At 35.4% G+C, this 18,886-nt stretch overlaps 1 protein-coding gene across 1 annotated transcript in view; it reads right to left on the reverse strand.

The window, feature by feature from the left end:
- mRpS33 (mitochondrial ribosomal protein S33) overlaps positions 1-1,538 on the reverse strand; it is a 463,548-nt gene extending 462,010 nt beyond the window's left edge. Inside the window, exon 1 of the mRNA XM_081762257.1 lies at positions 1,312-1,538. The gene's annotated coding sequence lies outside the window, so the exon portion shown is untranslated. The remainder of the gene's footprint in view (positions 1-1,311) is intronic.
- Between the last annotated feature and the right edge of the window lie 17,348 nt (positions 1,539-18,886).

Below are 18,886 nucleotides of genomic sequence, written 5' to 3' on the forward strand. Positions count from 1 at the left end.
TCTTTAAGATATCTCACTCACGTGCAGCTGCAAGAAGCTAGAGTACGAGATCTGATCATAAAATGTAACTACCATTTGAAGGAAAAGATTATTGGAAAGTAAAATTTAGCGTACGACATACATGCGTATGTTATCAGATAATTTATGATCAAAGTGAGCAAATTTGAAAGCGCAATTAGAGAGTGTATATTAAAACTACTGGACGAAATTAAAAATCACATGGAATAAATTATGTAATATTAGTAGCGTTTAACAAAGAAAATTATCTAAAGATGACAAATACCAATCAATAGTTTTGTTTAAGCTAAGCAAAACGATTTAGTTGGGTGTAAACCTTCATATGTAGGTTTCGAGAAAAATGAAATTCTTGTAAACCTAGCAATTGTCTACCTGAGTGTGTTAGTGCTCACTAACAATAACTTAAGAATGAAAAACACAACCTTAAAGTTATCCACTCTGTTTTGAAAATTATTTTACAGAGGTTATATTTGGGCAGCTAATCTAGCAATAGAGAACCTTTCAACTTGCATGCTTGACTGTAGATGTATACCAGAAGATGAGAATTATCGTGCAATTTGTTCTATATTTTTGTGTTGTGGACCTAGGGGACCACTATTGCACCCATGTTCACAATTGATGCTGTACCATATCCACACCATTTATTAAGACGAAGCTGATACTGAAGCATGCTCTAATCAAGCTGTCCATATTGACGTTAGCAAGATGTGCTATGGATGACCGCTCAGCCACTGTACGCATATGATATGAAGTGTTCGCAAAAGGAATGTACTATAGGTGTAGTTTCTGAAGCTTTTCGCGTTAGATGTCTTTTATTTCTAAGTTGTCATGACCACGAAAACAAAATGTTTGAGCATTCTATTAGTGTAAGATTGTATACTAAAGTAATATTTCCTTTTAACTTTTCATTAACATACTGTAAATATTAACTAAAATATGGTAGTAGTATTTGTCTTAAAAAAAAATCTAACTAGCATATGCTTCTTGTTTATTTTTGTAAGAACGTAACACATTGCTTACTGAATTCTGAAAACATTAAAGTTTATAATTTCAAATTAACTTTTTGCGTGAGTGTCAGGAGACAGTGGCGCATTAACGGGAAGAGGAAATGTTCTTTTCCTGGCTGGAAATAATACCGGAAGTGCAAAATTTGGAAGAAAAAAGTATGAATTTTTTTGCTTTCTTTCTTTCATTCAAACACTCTCTTTCTCGGTATCCATATTAGTATGTAGTAGTTCTCGTTTCTTTAAAAAGAAATTAAAACAAATAGTAAACAATTACACTTGCTCTTACCTTAAAAGACATACTAAGAAAAACTCACTACAATATGATTCTACAACACTAAGGGAACTACATTCATTATTCTGTACTGGAAAGCTGTTGTTTCACTTGAAGCGTTCTACATGCTCGGTTACGCATCTATAGACATACGAAATTTGTATATGTAACCAGCTCTTCTGCTGGCACGACACAAGGTCAATACTTCAAAAAATGCACCTCACAATCTTCGAACACCACTGGAGCTTGAGTAATGTCAAGTGATGACGTTTCCTTGACCTATGGATGAAGAAACCGTTTAACAAAGTTGATAAGATTGTTTTCGTATCCAATACTATTTACAGTCACAATTGATCCGATTTACACACACACACACACACACACACACACACACATATATATATATATATATATATATATATATATATATATATATATATATATATATATATATATATATATATATATATACAGAAACTATAAATTTATTTTTAAAAAAACAATGTGTCTTCCCCAATGACGTAAAGCGAATTTTGGTTAGTTGTTGAGTCACTATTTTGTTGGAAACAGACAATATTGTTCTTCTGTGTATATACAAATTTAGATTAGATGTTCTGCATTCAATTACCATAATTAACTGCACAAACTGATACAATACTCAGATAGTGCTTAACGTTTTAAGTAGTCTTTGAACATTCTATCCGCAATGTAATGCAGCGAAAATGCTAACTCTCCGCTGAAAAGTTTTATGTTCAGTTTTCCAGTCAATACGGATGATCATCACCGTGCAGCAGTAGCCTATTTACGTCTGCAAATACTACTGATATATAGAAAAAAAATAGTCATTTTTTAAAACGTACTTTCCTTATATGATAAATCAAGTCGTACTAAAAAGTAAAAAAATAATAGAAACCGTTAAAAAAAAGTTAAAAATGTCAAGAAAATTATTTTTTAAAAATCTTTTTATATGTTCACTAGGCTAAAGGAGACGGTGATGATGAGAAATGAATGAAGTGGTGGAATAAAAAAGTGGGAGAAAACGGAAGAACCCCGAGAAAACCCACGCACACGGTGTTCCTTCATCACAAAGCTCATTTGGCGCAATCTGGGATCGAGCCAAGGACCCCCTGCACCAGATGTGACACTCAACCACTCAGCCACCGTGGTCCTAAAATATATTTATGTATGACTAAAAATAAAAGCGTGTTGAGGTTCTTATATACAAGGTACAATCAATTTATAAATTCTGTACATCTGACGTAATAATATTACAATATGATGATATTTTTATTAGTAGTGTACAATATTATAACAAATTGCAACTCTATATAGTTTTCTGCAGTATGAAATAACATTCTGCACTACAGTATATATTTTTTGTTTATATATAATTCATAATATGCCTATATGAAATATTAAACTGAAAATTAAATGAAATCCTTTGAGTTTAACGTCCCATGATTCTCCCTTTCGGCTAAGGAAGACGATGATTAAGACAAGTGAATCATGATGGAAGTATTGATGGAATGAGAATGTGGGAGGAAACGGGAGTGCCCGACACAATCCACGGATGTGATGTTGTCCACCACAAACTTACTTGTCCGGGATCGAACCAGGGACCCCGCGAACCAGAGGTAATCGCTCTACCACAGAGCTACCGTGCCCCCTTAAACACTAAATTTTAGTACAGTGTTATAATATGATGTTATTTTTATAATTAAGTGTAACACTATATAGCTTTTTGCAGTAAGAAATAACATTCTGCACTATAGTATATATTTTTGGGGGGTATATATGCAGTATCATATTATTGACCTTATTTTTGGGGGTATATAAAATAGTTTATAGATACTTATCTTAATATACTACATAATACTATTATAATCTTCTTTTTTATTATGGATATAAATTGAGGTATAGTTACATATAATATTACATGAGTATTGAAAATTTTATAAATTGCTTGTATACGAGAGTTCTCCTCTGTTTTTCTTTTTTGTCTTGCAGAAATACATTTTTTTAAAGTAATTTTTTGAGAAAAAAATTAGTTTTTACTTTTTATTACCATTTGTATTATGCGTTTTTCCTTTACGGCAGAACTTATTTTACTTTTTTTAAAAGAAGTGTGTTTTTAAAAAATGTTCTTTTTTATTTTTTTCGTACATTTCTTTAGTACTTGCACCATCCTCGTACACTGCAGACATGTCTCCACAAAGTTATTTTCTGTTCCCCAAAAAAGTTGCAACTAAAGGGTGAAAGATTCGGTATCATCAAGGATATTGAAAAAGGAGTGACCGACCTTGCCGCAGAAGTTTTCAAAAGCCATGAAAAAGAAATACGTGCTCAGCAGTGTATTGCTTCAAACGGAGCCTATTTTGAATAAACAAAATAAAAGAAAAATGATACCGGCCTTCTTATTTTAATTCCAATGGCCCTAGTCAGGGAACTTACGGACTGTACTGTGTATAAACTCCTCATTAAAAATTAGTTGACAGGTGTCTCAGAATTTTTGAAAATGTTCGTTTTAAGGACATTTTTAGTAACATTTTCCTTCACGTTGAAAGCGATATTGCCTGTTGTTTTTTGATCGCATCATGTGTTAACGGTTGAGCAGTTTGAGACAAACTTTGGAATATAGATAGTACCTACCTTGAGCTAATATTTTTCATATTACTTTGATTAAAGAGCGTATCCTAAGGGAGAAGAGAGGGTCAAAATTTCAGCCAAAAGTATTGCGAGCCTGTCAAGTTAGGAAAGAATCTCGTTATATAAACTCCTGTTTAAAAATATGGGAACATATCTCTCCCTGTTTTATTATTTTAAGTAGGGGAAGGAGGGTATTTAGTATAATTTCTTACTTCTCCTTAAAAACAATGTTGTCTGTTGTTTGTGATAACGCCAACAGTTTAAAATGAATTTTTGCATATTGTACCTCCTTCAAGCTGGAATTTTATCGTGTAACTTTGACCAAAGGGCGCATCCTAAAGCGCTTTTAAAATGCACGCCAAAAATGGAAAATATTATGGGGTTTATATTATTATATTTTCGCCGATATGCGTATCCTAAGGGGAGAAAGGAGGCTCAAATATTTTTCCTATAAACTAATTCTACCAGTACGAAGAACGAACATTTCAACTAGTTTACTTATAAAATAAAACTGAACATATGTTAGAAACTAGAAATGTTTGTCACGATACTTATAAAAAAATAGGTAAAAATATAATTAATAAAAAGTAATTACACTTTACATTTCAAACGACAACTAAAAATAATTAATAGCAAGAACTTACACAAATTTTTGGAGAAGTAAACTGTAGAAATAAAACAAAAATGAACTCAAAATCTACAATATGTAATATCGTAAACGTCTTATGTTTTATATAAAATACAATCACATAATCAGGAAAATAAATTTATCATTCACATATCAGTTTACAAAAACGAAAGCACTTTGATATAATCAAAATTTCTCTTATTATTTATTTTAGTTTGTTTTGAACTCATAGACTAAAATCTTATATTTCCGGGCGCCTTTGTTCCACCTATTTCTTCTGGATATCAATTTTTACAGGGGCTGAGAGAGATCCTATTCTGCATTGAACGGAAAATTACGGCTCCCATCAAGAATCGATCCTGTGCCGTCCAATAGTAAGTAGATGCCTTACCGACTACGAAACCGTGGCTCTAACTTTTGTCACATAAAAAGAGTGCAGTGGCTCAGTGGTTTACTGGTAGCTGTGCGGTCTGAAGCGTTAACCTGACGTTAATAGGGTCTGAAGCGTTAATAGGGTAAAATTCATGGCTATTCGAGTCTCTCTAAAGAGAATAGGCGAGTTTTTAACTGTCTTCGATGTTTTCGTTTTCATATTTCTGTCGATACTGGTAGTCACTCAAAGTGTCAGAAAGAGACCATAAGGTTCAGAAAAGAAAGACAAGTTTTAGAACGCTTATCTCTGGTGTGAGGCATCATTGTTCGATCCCTGCTTATGTGAGTTTGTGTTTAATACCATCGTGCAGTGGGTTTTCTTGAGGTTCTCCATTAACTTGCATATTTTCATTCCACAAATTCTTTCATATTCATTTAAATTAATTAATTATCCGTCTCTTTTATCCTAATATGCATAACTGTGTAACGCCAAATTAAAAATATCATTTATACCCTATTTCATTCATTTATCAAGTGTAGCAATAATAATTGTCTGTAACGTGGGTCGCTGTCACTACGGCATGGCATGTCCTCAGGTTGTGAATCGAGGAGAAGGTCTCTAGATATAGAGCTTAGCTGAGAATATACTGAATAAGAAGTCGTGGAATATACTGAATAAGTTTGGCGTGAGACTACAACCTCATCCTGTAAAAACGCCACTTGTTCAGAAACATTCACATAAACCTCGGACCAGGACTGATAACTTGGCACGACTACAGTAAAGTAAAATGGAATGATACTTGGAACATGGAACATAAAAAGTCTTTATAAGGCAGACACGTCAAAATCCGTAGTAACTGAGTCAGAGTACCTAGTAGCACCTAGTAGCAGTTCAGGAAATTAGATGGGAACGAAAGGGAGCAATGGAGTTCGGAAATTTTACGTTCTTTTACATGGAAAGAAGTAAAAGTCACCATCTAGGAACGGATTTTTGTTCACAAACGAAGAATATCGGCAATTACATGGGTTAAATTTGTTAATGATATATTTTCTTTTATTACTCTTAACGATCGGTGGTGTGATATTATTGTTCTGAAAGCACATGTCTCAACAGAATACAAGAATGACGATATAAAAGACAGTTTTTACGAAGAAGTAGAAGGGGTATTTGACCAACACCCGCGATACCACATAAACATTCTATTAGGGGATTTCAATCCGAAAGTAGGTTGAGAGGATAGTTTCAAACCGATTATGAAGAATAAAAGTCTGCATAAGGAAAGTAATGATAACGGTGTTAGACTTATGAACTTCGCAACATCCAAAAACCTTATCGTGAAGACTATAAAATTCTTACATCGCGACATTCATAAATATACTTTGACCTCAACAGATGAAGAAAAAAACACGTAAACAAATTGATTACGTTTTAGTAGATAGAAGAAGGCAGTCTAGCATAATTGATGTTCGGTCGTTCAAGGCAGCTGACTGTGACACTGATCACTACTTAATAGCAGCAATAATAAGAGAGAGATTATCATTGAATATAAGAAACATTCAACATCTAAAAATGGAGAGGTTTAATTTCAGCAAAAGAAAAATTGAGGCACGCGGAAATACATAGGAATAAACCATGGTTCGATCAGGAATACACTAAACTAGTGAAGAGAAATAGGCAAAACAGCGTTGGCCACAAAATCCAAACGACATAGCTACACAAATTTTCGTTGACACCAAGTGGGAAACTTCCAAAACTGTTAGAACAAACAAACGAGATTTTTTGAAAGCTAAAATTAATGAACTGGAAGATAATAGTAAAAACAAAAACATTCGGGACATGTATAAGGGCATCAACGAATTTAAGAAAGGCTATCAACCTTGCGCTAATATATTAAAGGAAGCCGATGGAACAATTCTCACTGATACAGATAGCATCTTGAATACATGGAAAAATTTCTTTGACAATTTCCTTAACACGCAGTCAAGAACTAATGTTCTAGGAGAAAGGGAAATACACACAGGAGAATTGTATATTCCAGAGCCTAACCAAACAGAAATAGAAATTGCTATAAAGAAATTAAAGAAACACAAATCCTCAGATATGAGCGAAATCCCGGCTGAATTAATTTTAGCTGAAGGGGAGAAATTGTGGAACAAAACACACAAACTCATTATTGTTATCTGGAACAAGGAGGAATTGCCACGAGACTGGAAAGAACCAATCATTGTTCTAATTCACAACAAAGACAAAACTGATTATAGTAATTATCGAGGCCTCTCTCTTCTATGAATATCCTATAAAATCCTCTCAAACATTCTATTTGAAAGATTGACTCCATACACAGATGAAAGTTATTGGAGATTGTCAGTGCGAATTTAGGTGAAATCAATCAACTATCGACCAAATATTTACAATATTTACAATTCGACAAATACTCGAAAAGAAATGGGAATACAATACCACTGCACATCAATTATTAATTTTAGAAAGCTGTAACTTGGTTAGAGCGGGGAATATTGCACGACATCCTTACAGAATATGGAATACTGAAAAAGTTAGTTATATTAAGATGTGTTTAAATGAATTCCAAAGTAAAGTCCGAATAGGAAAATTCTTGTCCTCAAGATTTCACGTCGAGAATGGCCTGAAACAAGAGATGCGTTATCGTAGCGGTGTATATGAACAAATAAACTTCAGATCCAAATTGAAAGTGACTATGTTTGTGACTCTTAATCGCTTGAACCACCCGACCGGTCTCGATCAAATTTTTGACTACATACAGTTCTGGCCTGAAAGCGTAACACTTGCGGCATCGACATTTGCGATACTGCGACATTTGTGGTACTTCAAGTATCGACATTTGTGCTACTGGTACATTTGCGGTACTTTTCGAAATAACTTCTTCAAGTTAAGACAGGATATTTTCGGGTGTTCAGATAAAGGATAAGCGCACAGTATCAACTGCTGCACAGAGACCAAATTTTGTAACATTGATGTAGCCACGAAGTTGTTCTAGGGGAGAATAACATGACTTTTTCAGGGACTCGAGGCTTTTTTGCATACTAAAAGTAGACTAAACATCTTTCAGAATATAAAACCATTATTAACTCACCATACATCCATTCATACATACAAACGTTTCTCATAACACTAAGACCATGTAAACCCAAATATAAGAATCACTTATACAGATAATGAAAAGGGTCAATCCATATGAACTGGTGCAAAGGTGAGGAAAATGGTTGCTCGACCATCTCCAAAAATTATAAAACTTTGAGTGTAACGAACCATGTGTATGAGAAGGTCAATAACACTATTCAGGTTGTTGTATGTACAAGTGTTCCTGAATGGCGGCCATCTTTGTTGTCGGTGGAGTGCCAATTTTTGCATTTGCAAGCGTTTATGAAAACTACAGTTACTCAAGATGTACGTGTCAGACGAACTGCAAACAAAAATGAATGTTTAGAGGAGGGACTGAGGTACACGGAGAACATATACTCTTGCTTCTAAATAAATATGCAGGGTTGCAAACCAATGCATGAAATCACTAGTAAAAGTACAAAAAATTACACTTTTAAAGGGGCTGTATTTTAGAATGGCATAAAGTGAGGGGTTCATAAATTTTGTGCTGAATACTATTTCTTGTAAAGAGTCTGCAGAAATATCCACACCTACGATACTACTGGCACCATAGATTTATGGGGGTCCAAAAGTTGAAGTTTGTGATTTTGATGCCATGTTTAGGGCGCAATATCTCAGGAGGGCAAAGTGCTAAAACTTGCTGTTTATGTCACAAAGTAATTCTGTATGTAAATAAACTATTGAAAAAGAAAACCATCACTGATATTGCATAGAGAAAAAAGTGAGGAGATGGTAAAAATGCGAAGAAAGCACGAGCGTGACGATGGTCGTAGCCTCGAAAAAATTAAATGTTTTGATATATTTCATGCTAAATCTCAAAAACTACGCATGGTTCAGTAATTAGGCCCGTTTTTTGTGTGTGTGTTCAGTTGGACGAAAGCTTGCGAGTGGCGTTTGTTCCATCTTTCTACCTCCATGATCATTGCCACGTCTATATCGTAAGGGGGTTAGCTCCTCCTTGCACCTATGACACCCATCGTCGAACTGGACCGCGGTATTAAGGCACTTAATGTATCAGCAAAGTATCATTGGAATCCAATCTCAGTTACGGAAGTTAATGTGCTCACAAGTTTGCATTACACCTATATGTCCTGCTGAAAATGGCATATTTGTGAAAAATATTTAAAATGATTGTTGTTTCCCTTCTTTTCTATAGCATTACAGCAATAGCTTTTAGTAGCTGTAATTATAACAAGCTTTCGCAATTACAGGATTTAAGCAGTGTTGCAAACTTCAGTAATGTTTATCATGTCTCCGGAACGGTTTGAGATATCGAAGTGTGGTAAACGACAAAAAAATTTACACATCCATTACAAACCGTACAAGTAACTAGATATGATACTTATCTCAGCATTTTTTCGAAATAAATTCTTTCAAAAAAATTAAAATTTTCAAGCAATAGTAACTTCATTCCTATTCATTCGAAACAAGTCATACTATGACCATGATATCCAACACTAAAATAATTTTGATGTGCATTATCCTGTGGATCTCCGTTATGCTGTATTTGCGTTAGAGGCTTCCGAACTTTGGATGTTTGTGATACTGTAACATCCTCAGTTTGCAACACTGAATAACAAACGTGATATTTTAAGGTTACGTTTGACACGTTGATTTGAAATATGTAATATCTGACGGAATGCCAATTGAAAAAAAATATAACTTTATATTAGGTTGGCAACACTGTTTGTTGAGTCTTTCTGTTTAATACATACAAAGATGTTCCTCTTCTTGTAGTTGCTTCTTGCAAAGTTTCACGTTTCTCCCTCTTTTGGTTTGTCCGTTATGGCGGGTGGTCAAGATAAATTGTCCACTCTGTAGACGTGGCAATGATAATGGAGCTAGAAAGACAGGGGTGTAGCCGCGGGGAGCCCATCGGGGCCAGGCCCCCCAAAATGAGTTCTTGCCTCCCCAAATGACCAGCTTATAAAACATCATCGTAAGATTACGTTGCTTCAGTCATTTAAAAATAATGAAGTTTACATATAATTAATAATTTACGGTAAAATAGTATGGAAAATACTATTTTACCACACCGATCGAAAAATAGTGTGGTATACAGGGGCGTCGTTAAGGGGGGTAAGAGTGAAGCTTCCCTTCCCCCAAAGTTCACAATTTCTTAACAAGTTGGCAAATTAAAATACCTAGTTGGCAATTTAAAGAATGCCGCTTTGTTCTTTTATAGACTTGGCATAAATTTTGTGTAGTTTCCTATCTTGAAATAAATTGATATATTCGTTGAAAGCTTCTTTACTTGTTGTAAGTGATCAGTGCCGGATTTATGTGTAAGCTAAACAAGCTATAGCTTAGGGCCCCACTGTCTTGGGGACCCCGAAAACCTGAAGAAAATTGGATATCCATTTCCAAAGTATAAGAAAGTCAATCAATAAAATAAAATTTACATATACGTAGGACGTAGCAACAGTGCTTCCTGTTGTGTAGGCTATTATGATGTAAGTAATGGTGCCCCTTCTGTTAGCCTGCTTCCTAAAATATCATTAGTTTATCCATTTCTGTATATAGGGTGCCTACGTTCACCTAGACACGTAAAGGGCCCCATTACCTTCAACAGCTTAGAGCCCCACTAAACCTAAATCCGACTCTGCAAGTGATAATACTTCACTTTTGTTCATTTGATATTCCTAAACATTTTGAAGAATTTTTAATGAAAAATCGGAAAATTGTACCACTGACAAAAGCTGAATAGAGGTGGCGTGCAAAATTAAAACAAAGATGGAAGAAGCGTTTCGATTGCAGGTAGAGCATTGGACGCAAAAGCATTTGATACAAGAGCGTATACAAGACAACACGCAGATTGTGGAGACTAATAAGAGAATAATAAGAATTAGTAGGGCTATTAATAAAATAAGAACAAGACAGTGACTGGTTAGTATAAACTTTTTACTATGTATAGTATGTAAATCTGACAAATTTAAATTGTTTTTTTTTTAATAGTAAATTATCAAAGGGAAGTAGATTTTGATACCAGAGTGAATATATTGTGTAGCCGTGTCTGCTTTGTGTATGAATATACCTTTCCCTTTGGAACAAAAAGTGATCATATTAATACGGAGGAAAACAATAGATTATTTCGGTTGTTTTGCAGTAAGGTTCCATTTACAGGGCTTTTCGAGTAGGGAGAATTGAACAAAATGTGTTTTGGAAATGGTATCACAATAGATTTCTGGGGGTGTTTTTCGGTGGGAAAAAAAGCTACAATGGATGTCAAGCAGTGCCGTGCGTTGGGGTGGGGCGACCGCCCCGGGTGCAGATGTAAAGGAACACAAACTTTGGGAGGAAAATACATGTGCGCACACATGTATAAAATGCAAGGTAAAAAGTAATTAAAAGTGCTCAAAATCAAGAAAAAGCAGGGTTTGATTTTGAAAATTTTCTACTGCTTCGCGCCAAGCATGTTGGCGTTTCGCGGCTGGTCTGTCAATATGTACGGGGGCGCGGTCGTATAGGCCTACTCTTCTCGTGAGCGCTGCGTTACCACGGCACGGCACTGGAGTCAAGTCATTTCGTCGCTTCCGCTGTGAACCTAAATGCGATTCCAAAAGTTACATTTTGGGGTTCAAAACAATACGTCTGCTGGGTGAAAGCATAGACCAGTGTGTGTTTCACTTTATTTTCATACAAATGTATTGCCTTTCCTACCTTATTTGTAATCCCATAATTGCTTCTTTCGAAAGTTAAACAAAAATTGCAATTCTTCATTTCTTTATGGCATTTGTAAGTCAAAGCATTACATCCGTGGGACGTAAAACTCAAAGATTTCATTTCATTTTCAAAGCATTACATATACCGCTGTATGTTACTTATGTAGCTCACAGGGCCGCAACTATGGGGGAGAAAGCGAGGCACGTGCCCCGGGCGCGTGGTTGGAGGGGCGCCTAAAAGGGAGGTTATATATTAGTATTTTTCCTTCCGGTATTCAACATGTTATTTCATCAGAGTGGGAAATCATGAAATCAAAGTGGGAGGAGACTGGAGGACTGAAGAGTTTTTTTTAAAAAAAAAAAAGCTTTGCGCACTTTTATGCTTCAAATTTCGATATAGAAAGTTCACGTGTTTGGGCATCCAGAAGTAGTAAACTATACAAAGTTAGGTATTACGAGTATACCGCTGATCACTAGTTCATCTAATAATTAAATATGAAATACATGTTGATTACATATGAATTACGGTAATTATTTTGGAAACTTCTTACATTATTTCACTGTATTATCCCACCAGCAAGGATTTAGTGAGGGAATTTTGTCCAAAAATATTCAGTGGGGGGAATTCCCCTGTTTCCCAAGGATTTTGCACCCTGTTTTTCACAATAAATTTCACTATTTCAATTCGATAATAAATAATGAATTTAATGTAGAATCAAATCTCACATTATAATATGTATTATAGTGTATTTTCCTCTTCTCTAACTACATAATTACATTATCCATTTGGTAGAAAATCATTCTACAAAGACATTCTCTCAGGCTTTCTCCCCTTCTCTGCCAGAGCCTTTTTCCGCACCCTACCACACAAGATCCGACGTTTTACCAAACGTCCTTAAAATATGAAGTAGATGAGCTAAGGAGGTATTTGTGTGCAGGTTAGCCTGGTTTCTCATTGAACCTCTCAATTGAATGTTTATGTAAATTATATATCCTTATATCACAAGCAGTAAATATAGCCTACCTTATTCTACTTTTTTCAATGTATTTCTACAACAGATTATAGCTTTAGAGGTTCTCGTGAGGATTGGTTGACGCGGATTACTTAACCTAGCCATAAGTTGTCAAATTAGCAGTTGTGCATCGTGCATGGTGATAACGATCCTGAGTTGGGGTGTAAAATTGTACTCGAAAGCGGAACAAGGGTTGTTCGTATTCGTATCTCAGACGAGGCATGGAATGGGACGAATATGAAAATAAGATTGCTGTAATGGATTTCCACAGGGTTGGTAAAAGTGAGACTAAGATTTTCGAAACACTTTTCTTTTTTTTATTAAGACTTGGCAATTTTTAAAATCAAGACTTGAAAATGTCAAGTTTCATCCCCCCCAAATCTTGTAATGCTCGCTACGCCGCTGATGGCATCTCTTCCTTATACCGATCGGAAAGTAGCATGGTATACTTTTTTTGTGACAGCAGATTACACAATTTACTGCGATTTATATTTGACAGTTTGATGACAAACGTTTTAACAAGGTACTATAAATACTACCATAAAACATTGGTACTAAATTAATTTGTAAGTACATTATATTTTTATATGCTCTATCTAGTGTTTCATAAAACATGTTTTTTATCAGATGGAAAATTTGATAAAAAAAAACAACGTTTTTATTCAATTTTTCAGTTTGGATTTCATTCGCTTTTTTTTAAATGCTACTTGGTGTAAAACAGGAAGTAAGATATAGCTGTTAATAAAACAATTGTTTGTTTAGTCACGAATAATAAATAAATATTTTTGTTAGGAAATCTTAAAGAAATTAAATGCAATTTCAAAGAAAATCAACCTTATGTAGAGAGATAGTTTTTTTTGTACAAGGGCTTAAACTGGAATAGTTACGCAGAAAGGTATAACATTTGGTACGGGACAATAGTTCTGGGTTAAACATAATAAAAACTATCTGGAATATAATTTATGTAGAAAAAGTGTAATAATAATAATAATAATAATAATAATAATAATAATAATAATAATAATAATAATAAGCTTAAAAAGCAGTGGTTTTAGTTTTCCGGAAGGAAACCAAAATTTTCCGGTTTTGTTCAGGCCTCAAAAACACTAGCAGCAACACATTTTTTTGGCTTGGTCCCCCTTCAAAAACGACGGGCCCCTCCTACATTAACCTGCTGGCTACATCCCTGTAGAAAGACTAAACAAACGCCACTGAACACAAACAAAAGCGAGCCGAATTGCTGAAAAATTCGTAGTTTTTGAGATTTAGCATGAAGTACACCAAAACATTTAAATATTTCCGGGTTACGACCATCGCCATGCGCGCGCTTTCTTCGCGTTTTTACGATGTCTTCACTTTTTTTCTCCATGTAATGTCAGTCGTGATTTTTTGCAATAGTTTATTCACATGCAGAATTACATTGTGGCATAAGCAGCAATTTTTGGCACTGTCCTCCTGAGATATTACGCCCCAAACATGGCATCAAAATCACAAACTTCAACTTTCGGACCCCCATAAATCTACGATGCCAGTAGTACCATAGCTGTGCATATTTATGAAGATTCTTTACAAGCAATAGTATGCAGCAAAAAATTTATGAACCCCTCACAGTATGCCATTCCAAAATACAGCTCCTTTAAAAGTGTATTTTTTCTAGTGACTTCACGAATTGGTTTGCAACCCTGCATATTTATTTAGAAGCAAGAGTATATATTCTCAGTTTACTTCAGTCTCTCCTCTAAACATTCGTTTTTGTTTGGAGTTCGTCTGATTCATACGTCCTGAGCAACTGTAGTTTTCGTAAACGCTTGCAAATGCAAAAATTGGCACTCCACTGACAACAAAGATGGCCGCCATTCAGGAACACTTGTGCATACGACAACGTGAATAGTGTTATTGACCTTCCCATACACAAGGTTCGTTACACTCAAAGTTTTATAATTTTTGGAGATGGTCGAGCAACCACCTCTGGACCACTTCGTATGGATTGACCCAAAAGTATTTACTAGAATACATGGTAGAAACATCCGAAAGATGTAAACAAACTTGTTTGTGATTGGCCGAAACTGAAAAAATGTAAACAAATCCTTATCTGTGATTGGTCAAACGCCTGCCCATGATATTTAAAGGGAACTTCTAGAAATATTTATTTATTTATTTATTTATTTTTGCTTTTTTAAACATATTTCATTAATAGTTTTTCCGTTACTATTTGCCAGTGTTTACTCAAAGTTGAAACATAATATTCTTCTTTCTTCGTTTTCAACATATTGAGATATTTCTAATTACGAGAAAGTATTACGGAATTATCCAAAGACCAACTTCCCTGCAGAGTGATGTATCACAAGTCACTCATTTTCACGCAGTTGTCCATTGTTATGAGCATATTTAGGGATTTTTGGTCAGATCTAGCTCAGAAAAAGTGTAAGGGACAAAGTCAGGATTAACGTTCAATGAATAAGTAATTTATTTTCGTGATTTATAATAGAGTTCAATTAATATATTAGAAATAAACACAAAACAGCAACACATAATGTTAGGACAGAACACCTTCTGAGGCAGAGCCTCACCTCTGAAACTGATTTATACACTTTTATAAGTCCCAATTCCTTAACCTTTCTCCACAAACACTGATTAAAATGAAAATTACAGCCACTAATGCGCGTTTCCTGCTGGAACAGTGTTCTTTGAGATGTTATTGCTGCTTGCTTGAAATCCAATTTGACTAGGAGAGGGCACGAGTCGAGCCAAAGGTAATTTTCTCGAGTCGAGTTCCGAGTCGAGTCGCTGTTTTGAGGTCGAGTTTCGAGTCGAGTCGAGTTTGATAAATGGCTCGCTCGTTCAGCTCGTTTTAGCTCGTTTTGAAATCATGGCCTGATTGAGTGATTAGACTGGAAAGCGAAAGTTATGAGAAATGTAAGCACTAATGTGGAATACTTTTAGTGTTGCTTACGAGAGGGAACATTGCTCGCATTTCGTCTCGTCTCGATAATGAGACGACAATAGATTTTATAACGAGACAGCTTCAAATATGGTGGGCATCAATATAAGTATATACTGTATTTCTTACCATCAAGGCTAAGACCTGCACGATCGAAGTTTTGAGCCCAAGCAGAAGCCCACCCCGGGGAGTGATGTTAACCGGCTTGACTCGGTTCAACTGAGTGAACAACTCGAGCCGGCTCGGTTGGGATAAGACATCGGCTAGGCTCAATTTAGCCGACGTCTTGAGCTGGTTCGGTTACGATGAGCCATCGACTTGACTCAACTAAGCATATAGCTCGAGCCGGCTCGGTTGAGATGAGCCACCAACTCAGTTTGACTCTGCTCTGGTGAGCCTTCGGCTCGAGAGGGCTCGGTTGAAACGAGTCCATCGGCTCTGCTCGACTCGGCTCAACTAAGCCGATGACTCCAGTGGGGTCGGTTCAGGGGGCGGGTCCAAGGGGGGACGATCGGGGCAATCACTCCCCCCAGAAGAGGAAACTTTCTTATTTTATATATATAAATAAAACCTGTCCCAAAATTTGGAGTCCTTAAAAGTAGCAGTATGACAACCCACCGCCCCCCCAGAAGTCGGTCCTGGATCCGCCCCTGGGTCGGTTAGGGTAAGCCATCAACTCGATTCGGTTCTGCTAAGGTGATCCACCAGCTCAAGCCGACTCGATTGGGATGAGCCATCGGCTCGAGTTGGCTTGGTTGGGATGAGCTGTTGTCTCGGCTCACTTCTCGGTAGGGATGCGCACGAGACGAGTCGAGATTTAAGACTGTTTCGACTCGTCTCGAGAAAACGCTGTTCGAGGTTATATATATATATAACCTTTCAATACCGTATATATAAGCGTTTTTTAAATCATTTACATATTACGTAGCAAACTGCGATACAAGTTTAAATTTTTATCGCAATTTGCAAATTTTGTAGATCATTTTATTCACTATAATGAGTAATTATATATTCATAAAGGAAGTCCAATAAATACGAAAGTACTTGACAATTCCATTCATTATGAAGGAAATTGTGAATTACTTTCGTATTTATTGGATTTCTTCTATGAATTTATTATTATTATTATTAGTAGTAGTAGTAGGAGGAGGAGGAGGAGGAGGAGGAGTAAAAGTAATAGTAATAGTATTAGTATTATTTTTTCTCGACTACAAAGATACAAAGAAGAAGAATTCCGGCACTAGTAAAATAGAAGCGAAAATGACTTCTAATTGAAAATAATAGATCAATGCATTTAATTTCGGGGAGAGTCTATAGGGGTACTTTAGAGTTTATGGCTTTTCTCTGCAATCCGTGCTCATTGTTGGAAAAGCATTGTCAAGTTTAGCGAAATAAGAGTTTTACCACAGCGACAAATTGAACATAGGGTGCGAAGGGGATATATAAAACTCATCGAAAACGACTAATATCAAAGAACACATTAGTAATATTAAAAAGTGACTGAGTAACAGAACATATTACGTTTTTCAATTTAACCCAGCGAAGCAGGTAATTGATGCTAATAATAATAATAATAATAACTATACTGTGAATGTGAACATTTATTATTATTATTATTATTATTATTATTATTATTATTATTATTATTGTTATTATTATTATTATTATTATTATTATTATTATTATTATTATTATTATTATTATTATTATTATTATACACGTACTTTTGAACTTGTACGGCGAAATTACTGCAAAATATGTTTTATTTCTGTAATTTTTCCTGGATTGTATATTTTCCTTTATTCGTGTGTACTAATTTCTAGGCCGTCGAATAAATTAATTTCGTTGTGCACTTTGGTGCAACAACCTTACAGAAAGAAGCCGGTTCGTTCCAAAGATCAGGACTAAAGTAATATTTGGTTTGTAATTTGAGGTGTCATGATAATGTAGGGGTAACGTAATGGCCTTATAAATAGTACAGCTATCTAATATAGGTTCAAATCCTGTTCACGACAAAGTTGATTTTTTTTACAAAGTAATTGTGAAGAATCGATTTACCATACTGGACAAGCAATAAGTTTGAATGTGGAAGCAAACACCTGTGTCATGATAGAGATTATTTACGATTGTTGGTTGGGAAAGGGCAAGGGAATTATCAGGACATTCCAAACACATCATTGATCTACAGTATACACTTTACCTGTTATCGTTCTCAGAAAGAAACACTACATCATTTGTTAAATAAAGTTTAGGTAAAGCAACCGGTGGTGTATTGGCAAAGTGCTAGAGTTCCAAATGGAAAATCTCGGTTCGATTACCCATCAGGTAGTATCAATTTTTCGCATAAGATAATGGTTGCAAACAGAGATTCATCTTCTGTTGGAGAACTTACAAGGTATCACTGGTGATAATTCAAGTAAACAGTGTGTGTGTTCTATATCATACACTGTAATGATAAGTATGTTTCATATTTATATTCGTCTCCCTCTGTCCTTTTCTTGATGTTATCCTATTCTGTCTTTGTATCTTTCACTTATCCCCTCCCCCCCCCTCTCTCTCTCTCTCTCTCACACACACACACACGCACCTCATGATCGTGTGTGTGTTCCAAAGTTACCTGGACCGATGTACCTGGTCCGGAAAATCTAATTAACTGGGAACTTCGGCGTCGTGTTTTTCGTGCCTTGGGGGTAACATCTCCAGTCCTGAAATTTGAAACATGCTACATCTATGAGGAACAAAAACTTTTACTTTCAAACATTTGTAACTTTTCATTACGATAGAGTTTAGACTTTCAATATAGGGTATTTTTGATATACATTTAGCAGAAAAATAGCGCTCATTCAATTTTCTCTTTCTTTCTTTCTTTCTTTTTCTTTTCGTTTCTTTTTTTCATTTTTTTTGTTCAGTTTGCATTAGTAGTCTGAAATGGAGGATGTGACCAACGCTACCTACTCGGTTTAATAGGACGTATTTTGGATCAGTACGTCTAATGGACACTACCGAATTTGCAATCGAACCACGCGGAAACAAAGCATGTGTGGTTAACTTTTGACATTATCCTAGATGTGTCTCGAAGATCTACGGTTCTACTGGAAATTGAGTATGCTATCCTTTATGAAAGTCACATAATGAATGTTTAAACATTATCTATATATTCGAATAATTCTGAAAAAAATATGTAAA

This window comes from Thermobia domestica, chromosome 6, assembly GCF_964235325.1.
Source record: "Thermobia domestica chromosome 6, izTheDome1.hap1.1, whole genome shotgun sequence".
NCBI lineage: Eukaryota > Metazoa > Arthropoda > Insecta > Zygentoma > Lepismatidae > Thermobia > Thermobia domestica.